The sequence below is a fragment of the Strigops habroptila genome, chromosome 4, assembly GCF_004027225.2.
Source record: "Strigops habroptila isolate Jane chromosome 4, bStrHab1.2.pri, whole genome shotgun sequence".
NCBI classification, from domain to species: domain Eukaryota; kingdom Metazoa; phylum Chordata; class Aves; order Psittaciformes; family Psittacidae; genus Strigops; species Strigops habroptila.
Genome location: NC_046358.1, coordinates 85,880,376 through 85,894,888, shown reverse-complemented (window position 1 = coordinate 85,894,888; position 14,513 = coordinate 85,880,376).

The following is a 14,513-nucleotide window of genomic DNA, read 5'->3' as shown; positions in this document are numbered from 1 at the left end:
CCTGCTGCAGCGCTGCCATGTGATACTCCTGCGTTCAGTCACAGCGCTGTTATGAGAGCAGCGCAGTCATTAAGCTCTAATTTCTAAAACAAAGATAAAATTACGTGATTAAGATCTAATTAAAGCGTAACTACCAGCACCGTGAATCACATCAGCACACAGTTTAATGGATGTCTTTTGAAGCCATCATGCATTTTGCTTCCTTCTGTGGCCAGTGATTTCCCTGCAGGGGCTGCCTTGGCGCAGGCTGATGTTTGCTTTCGCTGTGGCTGATTTGGCTGGGGACCACTAAAAATGTTTACATGTGAGCACGGAGCTCAAAACCCCATTTCTAACCAGACAGAAAATCTCACTTGACAAGCTCGTTCTGACGGGTGTCTGTAGAAATAAGCAGAGTGGGTCAGGCTCCTCACACAGCCCCAGGCTGGGAACATGGTTCCAGCCATGCCATGTGCTCGGTGCAGTCAGCAGGAGTCGCGGTGCCCGGTGCCTGCACTAAGTGCCATTAAAACTCCCCTTCTTAGAAAAGCCAGCACACAGGAAAGCCTCCCGCGCAGCGCTCGGGATGCTGGCTCTAAGGGATGGTGCTATAATAATTTTGATGGAGAGTATTGTCATTTTCCTCTTTCCCAGCAAATCATCGCCTGCTGATGTCCCAGGGCTGCCTCTGCCAGATGAACACAAGCATTTTAATGCCATCACTCCTGTGGCTGCAGCCTGCCAAGGCAGCGATGCTGCCAAGAGCTGCCTCCCCTGGAAGCTGCAGCCGCTGCAGCCGCCAGCAGCCCTGTGCCAGCTGGACATGCCACACCGGCACTGGCATGGCCACGGTGCATGGACAGCGGGCATGGGCTCTGCCGATGGCACGGTGCAATTCCCCCTCCATATCGGGAATGCCAGCCTGGTCCCAGTGAGCCCACCCTGGAGACCCTGCCTGCTCCCCCTGCCCCCCGCAGGGCTGGAGGGCACACTCCCCAGGGGCTCGGTGTGCTCAGTGCTCTGCACGCTCTGCTTCCATCCCAAAAGGCAGCACCTTCAAAATGCTCCTCATTTCTCCGAGCCAGCCCTGCACTCACGGAGCTCAGCAGGGGAGATGCCAGAGCCGTGTCGCTCCCAGCACAGGCAGCAGTGCAGCCTGTCCCCAGAGATGCAGGAGCTGAAAATCCCTCAGGTTCCTCCAGCTTCACTGCTGAGACCTGAGGCAGGGACAGCCCCGTCCATCCCGGGGGTGCCAAGCTCCCAGCGGTGATCCCATATGAGCCAAGGCAGCTATGGCAGATTCCTTGGCGCTGCATCAACCTGAGAGGATTAGGAGCAAGAAAATCTGATCTTGACCTGAATCCAAGCAAGCCCAAAGACAGCCCAGTATGTCCCTTGGGGAGAGCCCACACTGAAATGACTTCCTCCCTGCTGCTCGCACGTGAGGGATGGATAGAAAAGGGTGTTGGAGGGAAACCAGACAAAGAAAACTTAAAGCCCCATTTCAGCTTGTTTCGTTGCTTTTTCGGTAGAAGAATGCCTTGTTTTTCCTGCAATAGCACGTTAAGTGAGCATGTGTCCTCCTGGGGATAGCTGCAGCTGCAACAGGTATCTAACAAACCGCTAAATGGGAGAGAAGATTACCATCATTAATCACACACTGTGAAATGAGGTACTTCTCAAAATTGCACCCCCATATAATTGTTAGTGGATACAAACAAGGAGCAGTAAGTCAGGGTAATGTTCCCCCGATGACTCCGACAGCCAGAGGAGATAAAGGAATTGAAATTCAGGAGTGCTACCGGTTTACGCTGTCTGAGGGATGAGCTTCCTGGAAACACTGGTTACAGCACAGCAGAGCTCCAGCCCGGGTCATCCCTGTTAACAACTGCACAAATGCTCCCTCCTGGCGTGAAACAGGGAACACCGGCAAGGCACAGGGGAGTGCAGGAGCACACAGGGCTCGGCACAGCCTGCCTGAGCTCTCAGGAGCTGTTAGCACCTTTGCGGCACCCAAAGCACCTTTAGAAAGGGAAGTCTCCATTGTCAGAGAGCACCCTACAGAGAAACAGGCTCAGGACACACCAGCGGAGCCCCAGAACTGGAGGTGCCAGGGCAGAGCCACTGAAGGTGAAGGACCACACCTCTGCAGAGGCCATACCATCATAGAACCAACCAGGCCAGAAAACACCTTTAAGCTCATCAAGTCCAACCGTTGCCCAGCACTGCCAAGGCCACCACTAACCCATGGCACTGAGGGCCTCAGCTACACGGTGTGTGAACACTTGCAGGGACAGTGACTCCAGCCCTGCCCTGGGCAGCCTGTTCCAATGCCTGAGCACCCTCTGGGGAAGGAATTCTTATTGCCACTAAATCAGATCCACAACAGCAAGGCACCACCCTCAGGCTCCTGCCGTTCCCCAGCCCAAGTCTGCCCCTGTCTGTGGACACTCAGCTTTGTCAGAGCACCGGAGCCACCATGGCCCCACACAGTGGCTCATTCACTGGCATGAGTGAAACTGGCAGTTAGAGCAATGTGAGCTGCAAGCAAAGAAATGAGAGGGGACAGATTGCCAATGCTCAGGGTGCACGTTACTGAGCTGCTGATTAAGACATTTCATGCCTCAAGTACCAGGAGTGCATGTGCTGCTGGCCACATCCCGGCAGCAGAAGCTGCTGGGCTCTACCTGAAGCAGACATCACCCGGTGCTGTGAAGAGAAGAAGTGATGGAAACAGGGGCTGCATTCACCAGCTGCACAGAGAACCTGCACTTGAGGCTCTGCAGAATGAGCCACAGCACAGCCTTGGGCAGGAGATGTTGGTGCCTCTTGGAAACCTCGTTTTTCCACTAGTTGTCCTGGCTCATGCGTCTGCAAAGAGAGCCGAGACACCAGCCCCGTGCCAACAGCCACACCAGGCTCATGAACCCCACTGCTCAGCGCCACATCCTGCACCCGGCTCTGCCGGCCGCCACTGCTGCAGCCAGAGCAGCCCCTGTGCTGGAGGGAATCCAGATTGGATGAGGTGATTTGTGCATGGCAGATCCGTGTGGCTGCCCCTCATCTCCCTGTTTACTCCAGGTGCTCACAAGCAGCTCCCTGTTTGTCAGCTCTGCTGCAGACACCCCGTGACCATGGCAGAGCGGCCGCCCCTGGTGCTGCAGCTCCTGCTCTCGGTGCATGTTAGTGTCAGGCTCAGCCATGGCCATTAATGAGCTCCGGCTGTTCCACCTACTTGCTTCAATTACACTTGAGAAGGTGCCATTCACCTGCATGGTCCAATCTGGCCTTTTCCCACCACCTCGGGCTCTTACATTGCTGCAAGGCTGGTGTGTGAGCAGTTCCCCTGGCTGCAGGTGGCTGGTTTTGGGTGGTTACAGGGAGCATGACGGGTTTAAACGTGGCTAAGCCAGGAGGAGGTGGACTGCCATGGGATCAGTGAGGGGAAAGGAAGGGAAGAGCATCGGCACTGGAGGTGTGGGACAGAGGATGCTGTGGGACAGCCATGGGCTGCACTGGCACCCCCAGCACCCCTCATGCTGCTCTGGCAGGATGTGGCTCACCTCCACACCAGGACAGGGGCTGCTGGGGGCAAACTTCAAAAGGGGAAGGAACCATTGTTCCTCTGAGTTAATATTCCCTTGTGAATCTTGTTCTCCTCATTATTCTGGTCGTTACTTAAGCAACAGCCGCTTGTCACTCGTGGTTCGGCAGCTGAGGGAAGGGCTGAGTGCAAGAGGCTAATTTATTTTCTTTTAGTGCTTCTCATCCGTGGCAGCCCCTGGCTGCTCCTCACCACTGGTAACCAACTGGAGGCATTTCAGATATTTCTAACGTATGACAGCAACTGGGAAGCAGAAATTACCCTCTCTGAAATAATTCCTGAGACAGATTTCTTTTGGCACTTTGCAATAGATACGCAGAGGAGACGTGGGCTGCATGTACTAGTTTGCCTTTCCTGAGCAATTTATTAGCCCTGCCATCTGGTTAAGACCTCATTTCTCTCCCCCAGATAAACATACCTCATCGGCGGGAATGGCATCTGCAGACACGTGAAGAGGAGGAGAGGAGGGCTCTGCTGCCCTGCTCGTCCTGCCCAGCCGGGTCCCTGGCTCCAGCAGACAGGAGCTGCCGGCATCATCTCACGTGCTGGGTCCCTGCCGCGAGCCGGAGCGGGAGACAAACGATGTGCTCGGGATGCAGTGCCTCCACTCAGCCCAAGTGACACTAAAACATTGACAAGAACAACTTCCAGGGGGGGATTTGGAAAGGTTTGTGCCGGTGCTGAAGCCATGGAGCTCCTGTGGCTGCTCCATAGCCACCAGCCCAGCTGCCCATCACCTCCCTGGGCACCAGTGGGCACCCAGGCACGGGGCACTGGGATGCTCCAGCCATGATGTGCTGCCTGCACCACAGGAGCATCTCCCCAGACAGGGCAGCCCCAGCGCTCAGTGGGACTTCATTTGAGTCAGCCCAGGGAAACAGGAGATGGGCCATTACTCACAGCACACCCAAGCACTGCTCTGGGTTCCCTGTGCCACCCTGCATGGGCACCAGATAGCTGGGGCACTGCTGGCCCTGGGGTGCTGCCCAGGTACTGCCCAGGCCGCTGCACAGACCCGAACATGCCCCAGTTATCTCACCCCATGGCATGTGTGATCCTCACCACATCGCTGGCACCCCTGTCCTAAGCAGAGTGTCCTGCAGCAGTGTGCAAACCTGCTGGTCCATTCTGCCTCCAGATCCCGGGGGCGGTGGGCATTGGCTCAAGATATGAGAGCTCAGGGCAAGGGAAGCCCTGATTCTATGATTCTATGATTCTAAGTGGGTGCACGAATGGGCAGCGAGACAGTTGGCCAGCAAGAGACTGAGAAACAGAAAGAAGCTGGACTGGAATGGCCCCACAAGCGAGCCAGGAAGAGGACAAGCCCCACGGCACAGAGGGGTGCTCACAGGGTAGGGCCACAGTGAGAGTCTGCCTTGGCAAGCTGATGGAGCGGGGGAAATGAGAAGAGCACCCCAAATGCAGCTCTGAGCACGGCCATCCCCTCCTGCAGAGGAGCCCCAGCAGCAGCTCCTGCGGGCCCGGACTGGCTCCGACCTGCCAGTGTCTGATCCCAAGCAGCAGACCCGCAGGATATCAAGCTGCCGGCAATAACATTTTCATCACTGGAGTGTTTGAAAAGCTGCCGTAGTATTTTAGAGCAGAAAGGCAATCAGTCGTGGCTTACTAATGCACCCTAATGGGGCTCTTTGCGCACGAAGGACACGTGGGGTCCGTAATGTGTGCCAGGGGCTGAGCAGCATGGCACAACCGCAGTGCTGCGGGTCACAGACTGCACGTCCCCAGCCTGCCTGAGAACTCCTGGAGGAGTGACTGGGTCTGGAGAACAAATGCCGTGAACGGGGCCAGAGCACGGTGTGTCCTAAGCAAAGCCCAGCAGCACCAGCAGCTGATGCTGAGCACAGGGACATGAGGACCCGATCAGGGCTGCTGGTGCTGGAGACAACAGCAACACAGGCAAAGCCCTGTGCTAAATCAGCCAGGGGCTCTCCCTTCACCCCAAAACAGGCACTGGAATGGTGAGGAGGGATGAGACAAGAGCTGCATAAATCTGTTGCTGGAGCTCTGATAAAAGGGAATATGATGGTTAATTAAAGCCTTTCATAATCACATGGATTTTGGTCTTACTTTGGGCTTTTGTGTGCTCAGAATCATCTTCACATAAGGGTTTGGGAAAACAAAGTGAACTCGAACTTGCTGCCAAGGCACCATTCCCCCGAGAGCCGGTGTGTGACCGAGGGCAGCACCCACATTCCCATGGGAATGGGCCATTGGCTGGCCCAGGGCAGCGGGGCCGTTACTCAGGTCCCTGCTCTGTTCACGCGGCTCCAGCACCGAGCACCAGCGCCCTGCGGGTTGGTGTCCCCCAGGAAGATGCCACCACCCGGCAGCAAAACAGCAACACGGCCACGTCTCCCCCCCCCGGCTCTTCAGCCTCCTCTTCTAATCCATGTTCCAGCACCTTTTTAACCAGGGCATCACAGCACCAAGTGAAACACTGTCCGGAGCCTGCTATACCTGCGTCACCATCTCATCAGAGAATGAAATCAGGTTGGTTTGACAGGTCCTACTTCTTTTCAATGACAGGCATGAATTTATATTCCCAGGCTCTAATTCTGCCATTAATTGAATCCTGCATTAGTTTTTCCACCCATTTGGCCAGGATTAATGTCAGGCTAATTGGACGTAGTTGTCCAAGCCATCTCACTCACTCATTCACTCACTCACTCACTCACTCACTCACTCACTCATTCACTCACTCTGCTGTCTCTTGGTACAATGTGTTCTCCTCCCACCCAACACCACTTCCCAGCTTTTCAGGATCAAGAGAGAAGCTCCGAGGGCTTGCGTGATTCATAAAATCATAGAATCCAACTGTGGGTGGGAAAGGACCTTAAAGCTCATCTAGTCCCAACTCCCTGGAATGTGCCTCCTTCTCAGCCACAGCCTCAGATGGACACCCCGGTCACCCCCAGGCAGCCGATGGAGGGAGGACTCAACCACCAGAGCTGGTCCCAGAGCTCCCAGCATGAACCACAGCCAAACCCACGAGCCGCGGTGATGACTGAACCATCACATTGAATTAGCTCCTCTGCTCCACAGGCTGACATCGAAGATTGTTTGTAATTAGGATTAAAAATTGAAGTAAGAGAAGAAACAGAATTGCAAATGGGGTTTTGGTAATTAAGAGTGCTGCTCGTGCTGCCATCGCGGGCCGGGCTGGGGCTGGTGCCTCTCCAATGCCCATGCGCGGCTCCATGGTGCTCTGGGGCCAGCACCAGGGGCCCCCCTGCGCTCAGAGCCTCCAGTGCTGTGACAAGGGTTTAACCACGATCCCTTCGAGCAGCAGCGGCTCGAGGCTGGGTCACACGGAGCAGGAGGGGACAGGGCACCGCGCACCCGGCTCTCGGCTGGGAGCAGCCGGCGTGGGGACTGCTCCGAGAGCACCACCGGGCTCTGCCAGCGTGTCTGCTCAGGAGTGACCCAATAGCGACCAACCATACAAACAGACACAGTGTGAGTGTGGGGATTCATTTCCATACGTTGCACTGTTCTTCACTGTATTCCCAGCCCCTGAACGTCAGCGGCAGCCGGAGGAAGCGCCAGGCCGGTGCCTGAGCCAGCCCTGGCCCCGCAAGCAGCACATCCTGCTCTCCAGCTCTAAGGACTGTCCCAGCTCAGCCGCTGTTCCCGAGCGCCTTCCATGGGGTTACACATCACACCAGGTTGTGACAAACCCCATGGAGAGGAGAGCCGGTCCTGGAAACATGATTCAAAACTATTGTCACTTCAAGGAGAAGGGGAATCTGTCTGGAAGGAACCTTATGGCAGGAATTTCTAACATTTACCCAGTTTCACACCTTCTTTACCCTTTTGGGAGAGCTTAATTTCATGTGAAATTCAGGTTGCAGATGAGCTCACTGCTCAGACAGCCCCGAAAGCAGCTGAAAGACGTGATGTCCCTCCAAGTGACCCAGGACACCATCCCACTCGAGCACCATGTGGTGGGATGTGAGCTCTGCAGCCCCGAGAGCCTGACAAATGCCGGGTAAATTCTGATCGTAATATTCAAAACCACACAGAGCACACAGGAACCCATCCAACACTGGCACAAGAAGGGAAACATCTCCCTCACTGCTCTGGATGGGACATCTTTGCTTTGCTGGCAGTTCCCCTAATCTACTTACCCCTTCTTTGGCAACTTCTTAATCCCATTTCCCAGGAGGTTGGGCTCTTTGGAAGATGCTTTTAGGGCTCTATTTTCAGTGGTTTCAGTGGATTTAATTGCAACTTACCATTATCTGAGCACATGACAGGAGCTGCATGGCCAGCCAGGACCATGGGCACCCAGGTGGGTGACAGCCCTTGAAGCTGTCACTGCTCTGTGGGGACACACCACATACCCCAAAGCTGGATGCACCAGGGCCAGTGGTACCCAATGCCGGTGCCCAGCCCCTCAGTGCTCCTGCCAGCGGCAGCTCCTTCAGCTGGTGCTGCCCAGCACCACATCCCACCGCAGGCAGGCAGTGCCCGGCATCCCAGCACACCAGCTGTAGTGATGCTCCCTTGAGAGGGAATTTGTAGTGACCCCTGCCAAGGGTGATTTGTGGCCCCAAAACAGCAGATGCAAATACACGAGTGAGAAGCACAGGCCCTGTGGATTTTTAAAACATTGAGCAGCAGCAAGTGAGGGTGATGCATTATTTAAAGGGTTTTCAAGAGAAGGGAAATAATTTCAGCTTAGTTGGCTTTGTAGGACAGCCTGTGTAGAGAGCAGGGACAGCAGAGCTGCCTGCAGCAGGACAGCAGAGGGGCAGGGACATGGACAGAGCCTGGGGCCATTGACTACGCTGGGACACAGCACGATGGGGATGTGGGTCCCTGAACCCCGAGATGGCTCCTCCTGCAGCCCCAGTGCCCCAGGGCAGCCTCCAGGCTGCTGAGTGAAGCCGGGTCCAGCCCAGCACCAGCACTGGTGGCTCTGGGCAGAGCAAGCCGGGATGAGGGGACAGAGCGGCCACCGGTGATGGACGAGAACGTGGCGGGACGGGCACTGCGGTGCGGGAGCGCGCTGATGAATTGGGTGTCACCGGGTTGAATCCAGAGCCATTAGCCATGCTGAGCACTCGCATATCATTTGTTAAACTAATGGATTGCTGGAGGTCATTCGGTAATAAGAGAGGGAGAGAAGGGTTATTAGTTTTTATCAGACATTAATTGGCCAAATTCGATTACTTATTTAGCATGTGCAGTGTGTGAGGGGGGTTCTGCCCCAGCAGCACCCCGGCCGGCAGAGCAGAAGGGTGGCAGCAGCTCCAGGATGGGCACCACAGCATTGCCTGGGCACTGGCATGGGGTGGACATGGGCAGATACCACCACAATCAGCTCCCATCCACACGCTTCCCATCGGCTTATCCTGGGCTGCGGGGCCAGGGTTGACAAGGGGCACCCCAAACCCATGCAGCCACCCCACATGCCCCATGCCCATGGTGCAGCCTGTGCCCAGCCCGGGACAGCGTCGCAGGCAGCAGCTCCCGCAGCCACGCTCCGTGTGCAGGGAGCAGCAGAAACGCTCTGGCAACCGCTCAGGTGATACCACATTTATCTAACAAGCTTCCAAATGAAAACTAGCATTTGGACTTATTGCATTCTGGCTCAAAATTTGATTACATTTTTCTACAGCTGTAAATCTGCCTTCCTTTCTGCAACATTATTATTAAAGCCGGTATCGAATTGGTGGTGTGATACGTAAAATTTCAATCCTGGCTTTGACATTCCAGGAAGTTAAAAACCAATTACAGTGTGTGCTTTGCCTCGGGACAGAATGAATCATTGAACATAGCCACTTCACCAAGAGAAATTAAAGGTTGAAGCAGCAACATGGTGAAGGTATTAAGTTAAAATCAAAGGTCAATTAAAGTAAAACTGAGTCTATTTTATTTTTAATATTTTGCTTACATTTTCATTCCTTTCTGATGAACAAGGAGGCAGAATAAACCTGCACTTTTATTTATTTGCCCAGTAATAAATCTGGGCTAAACTTGGTTTCAGGAGCTGAGAGGGAACATTCAGGTGATAAAACTCCCAGCCCAATAACTAGCATTAATCTCACCGTAATGAAGCTGGCACAGCAATGGGGCAGCTCACACAGCCCCAGCACCAACAGCACCCACTGCACAGCAGCGAGGTCCCACCTCACCTCACCTGCACCCACTGGGCCACTGCAGCCACCCATGGGACACCACAGCACCCTGGGGACACGTGTCCCCGTCACTGGCACCCCAAGACCATGAGACTCACTTGGCCGCAGAGCTTGGCCATGCCACACATCAGCATCACACCACGACAGCATCGCGCCATGCAGTGCCACCCTGCACACGTCTAGTGCTGCTCTGGGCTCCGAGGGGCACCCAGGGCAAGCCCTGGGGCCCCTACCTGCTCTTATCCAAATGGAGGGCAGCAGCTCTCCATCCCCACACATCTCGTACCAGTGAGATCCCTGTGCCCCCAAGACCCTCCAGGCAAGAGCAGAGCGAGGCCTTTCCCAGCATCCGATCCACCGGCTGTGGGGCCGCCTGGCACCAGCAAGTCCCCAGCCTGGCACAGCCCCGGCTGTGGCTCGGCCAGCCCAGAGCAGACCCGCTGTGGGTACCTGGCCCAGGCTCAGCCCCATTGTGCACCCCCAAGTGATGGAGCCAGCATCACCATGGGACCAGAGCCGCAGGAAGCACGGGCAGCTCCCCACAGCAACGGGACACGTGTGTGCACACACAGAACCCCCCAGCACCGTGTGCAGAGAGCACGAAGGGGCAGCCCCTGTGGGGGGACGCAGCACCCCAGCTCATCCCCACTGCAGCAGCGTGTTTGTGTCAGCCCGTGCCGGCCTTGGCAGCGGGCAGAGACCAGCCCGGTGGCACTTACTGCTTCATAACCAACCACAGCAGCCGTCTGATGCAGCCCTCGGAGCTGGGGCCCTGGAGAGATGAGATCACAGCCATGAACTCATCCGGCTGCGGGAGGGAGCCAGCACGCAGTGAGCTGCGATGGGCTGGAGCCTCCAGCGACAGCAGGGCAGGATCAGTGCTGGCACAGGACCCGCTGGAGTGGGTGTTTATGGCTGTCATTAGAGCAGCAGCGGGGAGCCGTTATCTCCTGAGCGGGGGCAGCAGCTCTTGACCCCTCCTGTAAAACAAAAGACCAGTTGTACATTCCGTTCCCCGCAGCAGTTTGTCATCTGCAGATGCCTTTTATGCGTGGACTCTAATAGATAATCCATACCCTTGAAGTGGAGTACATCATCTGCTCGGTCCCAACGATAAATCATTTGCAAAATATTAAAATGCTTAAAGACTGTCTCAGGGGCCCCAGGAACAGCTCTGCAGCACTCACACTTCAGCCTGTTAAAGGAGAAATGTATTCATTGCAGAGCTATCAGATGCTACTCTGTCGACAGGCTGGAGCACAAAGCTATCGGCGAGGTGCAGCGGTGGAGGGAGAACCCCCCAGCCCCAGCACCGCCACCCTGCTGGACAGCCTGACCCATGGAACTGCAGCAAGGGTGTTGGGAAATGCACCGGTTCTCCAGGGAACCAGCTTCTCCCAAATGGGAAAGGGATCGAGCACGTGTGCTGCTCCCAGCGCGTTGGTGTCTGCAGGCACCAACCACCAGGAATGTCATCCCCATATCCTCAGACAAACTCATTTCAATAAGAAAAGAATCAGACACAGCAAAAGGTAGGAGAGCAGAGATCACCCCACTGGCGACACCCAGAACGAGCTGGCAGCACTGTGCTATGTGGAGATGGTGCTTTTGGCCCCGAATGGGAGAGCAGGCACGGCAGGGCTGGAGACACGGAATGCCCAGGGAGTGATGTGCCTGGAATGGGAGCTGGGCTCCAGTGCTGGGTACCACCAAGTCCACAGGGATACGCCAGTGCATGACAACCTATCCACCACCAGCCCTCACCTGCACAGCAGCGTTCATCAACAGAGGAGAGGGGCAAAGGGACCAGAGGAGCTGGAACAAGTGCAAATGAAAGGGTCTGGAGGCTTCCCAGCATCAGAGCTCCCATTCACAGCAGTGTCCCTTGTTCACAGCCATCCCTGTGCTGCCTGCTGGCCACCACCTCTGTGTCATCCACAGCAAGCTCCGGGCATGGGTATGCAGCCAGAGACACAGCAGGACCCAGGTCCCGTGGCATCTGGCGTAGGACACCCCAACCAGCACGGGAAGGGGCAGGGAGCTGCCCGGGTTATACCCACCAGGGCTCCTGCGAGTGCTCTGGCTTGTTTGGTAAATAACGACTCCGTTATAAATATTCCATAAGCCCAGGAGCTGCAGTGCATTAAAAAATGATAAGGTCCCTGCTTCCCCTGCGCCGGGGCTGCGAGAGGGGTTTCAAATCGGATGTCAGCTGGGGCCGACAGGGGATTTGTTGTGGGGCTGATGAATAGTTTGAGAAATATCCAATACCTTCAGGAAGGATCAATTTATCACCGTTTGGCTCAGACTGAGTGGAAACCTACAGCCATCCCCACCGCACAGTTTATTAAGAAATCCAGGTCATTAAGTCGGACGTGCAGTTTGTTACTGCTTTTTCACCGGATGAAGCTAACGTGGAGAAGGGGCCGTGTGGTACCTGGATGAATTGCTCCAGCAGCCACGGTGCTCTCGTCTCCCCGGTTTACATGTCTCCAGAGAGAGGGCAGCAGGACTGGCACCAGCACAGCGGTACCAACCCCTTTGCTTTGAGGTGGTTGCCAGGCTCTGTGCCCCAAGGCTGTGACTGTCACCCTGCACCATGGGGCAGACTCCCAGGTGCTGCTCAGTGGTCCAGGAGGGTGGCACGGGGGGGATGAGCCCCGCAGGGAGCTGGAGCTCTCCCCTCTCCAGGGCAGTGAAGCCCCACCAGCTCCAAGCTGCCAGCCCGTGGTGAGCAGAGCATCACACCGAGGCAGCACCTTTGCAAAGTGACACAGGGGTTGTGTAGGTGCAAAACCAGCCGCCACCTCCAGGGCCACGAGGGCACAGCAAGTTCCTGAGGAGTGACACAGCGAGGAGCCCGGCTCATCAGCACAACACCCCCTGAGGCACTAACGGGAGGCACCATCAGATACCTCCAGGCTTTCCAAATCACAGAATCCCAGCCTGGTTTGGGTTGAAGGGACCTCAAAGCTCCTCCAGCTCCAACTCCCTGCCACGGGCAGGAACACCTTCCACTAGAGCAGGTTGCTCCAAGCCCCTGTGTCCAACCTGGCCTTGAACACTGCCAGGGATGGGGCAGCCACAGCTTCTCTGGGCACCCTGTGCCAGCGCCTCAGCACCCTCACAGGGAAGAGCTTCTGCCTCAGAGCTCATCTCAATCTCCCCTCTGGCAGGTTAAAGCCATTCCCCTTGTCCTGTCCCCACAGGTCGTTGTTCAAAGCCCCTCTCCAGGTTTCTTATCAGCCCCTCTAGCTATTAGAAGAATGTTATAAAGTGTCCCCAGAGCCTTCTCTTCTCCAGGCTGAACAAGCCCAGCTCTCTCAGCCTGTCTTCATCTTCTCTGCCTATAACAAAACCCTGCACATAAGCTGGAAAGAGCGATTCCACCAGCACCCCAGCCCTGTGGCCACCCCAGCTCACTGTCAATGAAAGCTGGGGTGTCCACTGGCCAGGTGAGGCTCCAGGAGCGCTCTCAGGGCTTCCCCTTGGCCTTGAAGCTTTCAATTAGGTACATTTGTGTGTATGAAATATTATGACAATCAAAAGCCCGCCCAGTGGTGCAGTAGAACCCCCCACGTGCAGAACAACCGGGGCACTGGCCTGGCCTCGGCTGCTCGATCCATTCGGTCACGACACTGGTCTGGTGGCGAGGGGCTGGTGTCAGCGTTTTGCACTAAAAGCCGGGGTTTGCTATAAGAGGGACTAGTTTAATGTTACCATAAATTGTCAACAGTTGGTCAGGTCCCCACAGAGAGAGGATCGATACCCAGCAGAGGGGAGAAAGTGCTGAGAAAGGAAAAGCGATGCTCTAATTAGAACAGAATTTAAGATCCGGGGGTGCGGGTGACAGCGCCTAATACGTTATAATTCATTGACAGCCCCCACAGATCGGGTTTTGTTCTGCTCTCGGAGGCACCGGGTGTTAATAAACATCCCAAAGGACAGCAGCTGCCTGCAGGGAGCTCCTCGCACATCCATCCTCAGCCCCGCCATTGGCACATCCAGCCCCTGCCCTCGCCTGATGAAACCATGGGTTCGGCCACTCCAGCCCAACAAGTGGTTTCCTCGGCTCCCCTGTTTGTACAACAGAGGGTCCCCACTCCAGCTGCCCCAGGGCACAGGGACAAGCCCCAGAGCTCCGGGGCACCCCAACCTCCCCAGGGCATCAGGAACCTGCCCCTCGCTCTGCAGGAACCTAATCCTGGTTTAGCATAGCCGTAATCCCAGCCCAGGACCCGAACATCTGCGAGCCCCGGCTCCGCGCCCAGACACAGCTCCCCTCCTGACCCAGATTTAACCACCACTCGCGTCCCGACCTGCCCTCACTGCAGCCCCCAGAGCACCCGCCGCAGACCCGCATCCACGAGGAGGCAATAAAATCTAATCACTCCGGAATCAAAGTTCCCAAGTATTTCCCAATTGGCCTCTCGCCCCCTCCCAGCTGGGTTTCAGGAGTTGCAGCAGGCTCTCTATTGAATAAAGTGGCCATAAAACCTGCCTGGATTGGAGAAATACCGGTGAATATAATAAACAAAAATATATTAACTCTAATTCTGCGAAGCCTTTGGCTATATTAATATCTTTTTAATATAATCACCTATAAATAAGTGATGACCCTATGATTTAATATGACATTTGTCATCCCCATTTCCATACAAGACGTGAAGTAATTACTCTCTGGTATGCAATAAAAGGATGGGTCTTGTACACCATGACTGCCCAGTGTAGCCACCAGCTCCTGCATTGCAAGCGGGAAGACACAG